The sequence below is a fragment of the Grampus griseus genome (genome assembly GCF_964374135.1).
Source record: "Grampus griseus genome assembly, chromosome: 20".
In the NCBI taxonomy this organism is placed as follows: domain Eukaryota; kingdom Metazoa; phylum Chordata; class Mammalia; order Artiodactyla; family Delphinidae; genus Grampus; species Grampus griseus.
The window spans coordinates 14168993-14174410 of NC_139014.1; positions in this window are offsets into that span (position 1 = coordinate 14168993).

Genomic DNA, 5418 nt, shown 5'->3' on the forward strand with positions numbered 1-5418 from the left:
AAAAGAAAATAATGACTGTGCATTCCCAGGCTTGATTAAACAGTAATTATACTTCAAAAGCTCGTTAAATGTCCCTCTTAAAAAAACATCAAGCTAGGCGATTTTTCTTTCACATTTAATAGCAACTATTCTTGTATTCTTTCTTGTCCAAAGTGGCCATAATAATGGGGGCGTGGTGAGACAAGCACCCTCACAAGCTGCTGGTGGGAGAAGGGAGCAGCAAAATCTTTCTGAAGAATAACTCCTCCGAGAGCCTGAAGCACCTTCCTGCCCTTTGGCTCAATCATTCTGTTTCTAGGAATTTCTCCTAAGGCAATCAATAGACCCATAGACAAAGATTTACATACAAAGATGTTCATTACAGCCTTGTTCATAGTACAAAATATTGGAATTCACCTAAGCAGTGACCCTTCATGAGGGATGCATTTTATTTTTTTTAATTTATTTTTTTGTTTGGCCACACCGTACGGCTTCAGGGATCATAGTTCCCCAACCAGGGGTTGAACCCAGGTTCTCAGCAGGGAAAGCGTGTAGTCCTAACCACTGAACCACCAGGGAGTGTCCGAGGGATGCGTTTTAGAATCAACTGGAAGTTTTTTAAACGCGTGTGCATGCACACACGCTGGTACACACACACACACTGGGGCAGAATCTGGGTGGCCCAGCTGTGGTTTGAGTGCCTCTGTTTTTAACTAGCTCACGCAGGTCATTCTTATGCTAATGCAAATTTGAGATTCATTCACCCTGATCCCTCTAGGATTATGGGTATTTCTTCTTTAAATATATACCATATATACATGTGTCTTTTTTCAAATCTCACAGTGGGCATGAATTACTTTTATAACTAGAAAAATATATTAAGAAAATAGACTAGAGGACAGCTAAGGAAGTTCAACTGACAAACACCTATTGTGTACCAGGCCTTGTGCGTGGTGTTAATTCTGAAATAAAGCAAGCGCAGTCTGCCCTTCGAGAAACTCACAGCCCTCCGCAGGGGATGAGCCATGGGAAGACAAATATTATCTGGAAAGACGTGTTGTAGTAGAGGTAAGTGCTAGGGCTGGTGCAACCCAGGGAGTAATTAGCTCTGGTTAGAAGCCTTAGGAAACCACTTCCGGAGAAGGAGACATTTTGGCCAGTCCTTGAGGCACATGGAGGGAGGGAAGGAGGGAAACAGCACTGCAGGCTCAGGGAGGGAACAGCTTGTGCAAAGGCACAGAGGCACGAACACCCTGGCTCGTCTGAGGAAATGTGAGCATCGAGGTGTGGCTGGAGCGGAAGGTTGACACAAGGCGAAGAGGAGACACTGGAGAGGCAGGTGGGCCCAGCCCAGGAGCTTGTGGGACCTGGGCTGGAAGGCCAGTGGTTCCCAGACGGTGTGCCGAGGAACACCAGTCCTCCTTCTGACTGACGGATGCTCAGTGCCAAGGTGTTCCAGGGCAAAATGACTTCGGAAAACTCTAGGTTAAAGTGGGGTTTTTTTTGTTTCTGTTTTTCCTTTTTTTTTTAAATTGCAGGACACACCAAAACCTTTACTAATATACAAAGATGCCAGAGATTCTCCAAGACTGGTCAGCATAGATAGCATGTCCCAAATTTATTTAACACAGACTGGCCACCTCTCCCCTCCACACACACTTTATTGCTGTTGTTGTTTTAAAGAAAACTTATTCTATCTTATACAGTGACATCCCCAGGGCGTAGTTTGGGGAACTCAGCTGTAGTCAGTAGGAAGCCCAGGAGAGAAAGCAGTGACATGGGAAGAGCTCAAACTTAGGAGTCCCCAGACCTGGGCTCAAATCCCAGTTCCACTGTATACCAGCTTAGTGATCTCGACCAAGTTACAGAAGCAAATTACCTCATTAGTAAGGTGGGACTAATAACAACTACCTTGTGGGCTTTGGGAGTTGAATGAAAGGACACCGGCCATGTGGTAGATGCCCGATAGGTTCTGAGTAATTGACAGTCATCATGAAAATCTTTTCATCTTTGTTTCAGAAAGATCCCTTAGCGGCTGGCTTGGAGGGTGCTTAGCCAAGTTCAGGCCTGGAGGCAAGGGACTAATAAACATGCCCTGTGGCTGCGACAGGCAGGAAGTCACAGGACTGGGTGACTAGATGCAGCGAGAAGGGGACTATTGAGGGAATCCCTGGGTCTGGGGGTGCATGGGGCATTTAACCAGAACAGAAAGTCCAGGCAGAGCAGCATTTTTGGGAAGGAAAATAATAAATTGTTTCTAACCCAGACTCTTCCGCGTGATTTAAAACTGGCTCTAAAAGCTACTCCTTGATGTATTTTTTTTTTAGAATTGTAGACACAGTGATTACTCCTGGTTTCAAATTGCGTTTCACGTTGTTTCTTCTTTGCCAGACTCAGAGGGTTTCTGTTATGTCTTTTCCCCAGCTTATAATAACAAAAGAAGGAAGAATAAATTTTAAGTGGGAAAATTAGTTGCTCAGCTCTCGCCTGAAAATTACCACGTATGCGTGTGTCTCGGTGCTGTGTCTCGGTGCTGTCACAGAAGAAAGATTCTGTAGTCCCACAGGCGTGGGGTGGGAGTGGGAGAGGAAACGCTGCCTTTTGGATGGATACCAGTGGCACTTAGATGTTTCTGCACTGCGAGACAGCAGCACGTCCCCTTATGAAACTATGTGTTCACCACGAATCCGCCGCTGATTATAAAGAGCAAATGGTAATAAGAGGACCATGCCAGACCTCTTGCTTAGGGTAAATCTGACCCTTGTGACCTTTCAGGAAGACAGGTCAAGGCGGCACCGTTTTGTAGATGAGGATACTGACGCTTAGGGAGGTTAAGTCCCTTGCCTGAGGTCACGCAGCTTAATTAGGGCACTTCTGAGATTCCAGCTCAGGTCCTTCTGCTTCCAAAGTGCAAACTCCACGATCCCATTTCCATATGTCTCTGGAGGATGCAAATAAAATGCTTCGCACAGCACCTGGCACATAGCAGGCACGCAGTCAATGTTAGCTGCTCTTCCTAAAACTCAGAGCAGGGTGGCTGCCAGTGGTAAAATCTGAGAGCTGCTGTGAGGACCCCAGTCCCAAAGGTGATAGTAGCACATGTTTGTGCTGAACGTTCTCATCGGCATTTCCCTTAAGCTTCACAGCATTGGCAGCAGGAGGGAAACTTCCTCCTCTATGTCAGTTTGGGAATTTTACAGGCAAGGAAACCAAAGACTGGGACTTGCCTGGGATCACACAGTAAGGAAGGTAGAATGGGACGTGGACTCAGATCTCCTGACTCTAGCATTCCCTCGCTTGTGGCCCCATCACTCCAGGGTTGGTGACTTTAAGTCTCTGTCTATTCTGTCTTCATAACACCTTCTCTGCATATCAAATCTCCCTCTGCTTCTATCTTATAAAGACACTTCTGATTGCCTTTAGGGCCCACCCAGATAAAACAGGATAACCTCTCCATCTCAAGATCCTTAACTTCTTCACATCTGCAAGGGTATTTTTTTGCATATAAGGAACATCCACAGGTCCATGGATTCAACTGTATATATCTTCTGGGGTCATTTCTCAGCACTTCCCAATAGCTAAATAAATTCATTTATTTGCTAACTATCCTCCAAGGCAGTGAGGATTGAGAGCTGGGAGAATAGTGTCCTGACAGAGAAAAAGAAGAAGAAAGAGGGAGATGGGGCTGAGGTCTGGGTTGGGCTCAGGCAGCCCCTCTGAGTTTTGGGAGTGCTGAATGAGCAGTAGGACTCTCACTGGATGCCCTCGGGGAGGGGTCAGCAAACCATAAACCACCAGCTGGCTGCTGTTTTTATAAATAAAGTTTTATTGGAACACAGACATGCCCATGTGTTACATACCGTCTGTGATTGCTTTCGAGCGCTGTTGAATAGGCAGAGTTGAGTAGCTGCAACAGAAACCATATGGCTGGGGTGGGAGGATTGGGAGACTGAAATTAACACATATTCATTATTGATACTATGAATAAAATAGACAACTGATGGGAACATACTGTATGGCACAGGAAACTCTACCTAATGCACTGGGGTAACCTAAATGGGAGGGAAATCCAAAAGGGAGGGGATGTCTGTATACATATGGCTGATTTATTTTGTTGTGCAGTGCAGTGGAGGCTAACACAACATTTTAAAGCAACCAAACTCCAATAAAAATTAAAAAAAATATAAACCATATGGCTCACAAGCCTAAAATGTGTACTGTCTGTCCTTTAATGAAAAAGTTTCCCAATCCCTGCACTAGGGAAGTAGGAGAAGCAAGGTGATGAACCTGGAATTAATACCATCCAGTGTATTTCCACCCCCTGCCCCCCACCCCCACCCCCCAGCCCAGGCATTGTAATATTTTTCATCTCTATGTCAGTTTGGATCTTTTATCGTGTTTTCCATATCTCTACTAAACATGTTCAGTCTTTCCTCTACCTTCTTGAATATAGGTATATAATAGCTGTTATAATAGCTGTTTTAATGTTCTTGTCTACAAATGTATTATCTGTGTCATTTTGTGGTCTATTTCTATTGATTGATTTTTCTCCTCATTATGGATCATATGTTTTTCATCTTTGCATGGCTGAAAATCTTTGATTGGATGTCAGACTGTGACTTTACCAGTTACCAATTTGTTCCTTCTCAGCTTTAAATCTATTTTTCATCACCTGCCCAGAGATAGTTTAGCTGGACCCGGTAAGCATTTCTCCTTTGCAGCTGGAGCAGTGTTAAGCTTTGTCAGTAGGGGACACTGGAGGGACACTGGCAGTCAAGGGGCTTCTCTTCCTCATTCCAATGCATTACTTCCTCTGGCTTCTTGCTCTTATCCCAGGGCTGCCGGGGCGCGTGGGGGACATCCAGGGGCACTCACCCCCATCAGATTTTAGCAGCCTCCCGTTGACAGCTTCCCATCAGGAGCTCCCTCAAAGGCGAATTCTCAGTGAATCTCACAGGTCCCCACAGTGATTTTCCATCTTCACCTGCACCCCAGTGGGAGGATTCCTGTTTGTCAATCCCAACCCCAATCCCACGGTTCTCTGCCCACCACACTGACCCACCTGCACCCCAGAAGGTAGTTTCCTTCTTGTGCAGCAACCACGGACCAGCTCTGGCCCCGGCAACCCAGTGAACTTCACTGTGGACTGGGCTGCAACCATATCTCCTCCAATGAAGTTTGAATTCCAATTTTAGTAGATCGTCCCCTCAGTTCTAGGATATTCTTTGGAGTTCTCTTTACCTATTTATAGTTAGTCCCCTGTTATCGTTAACAGTTCTTTACATTAAACATCCCCTGCTCCAGTTACTATGTGGTTTCTTGCCCCTGATTGGACCCTGAATGTTAGACAGACATTGTGAATTTTCCCTTGCTGGGGGCTGGATACATCTATGTTCCTACAGGTATTTTTGAGCTTTGCTCTGGGATACAGTTAAGTTG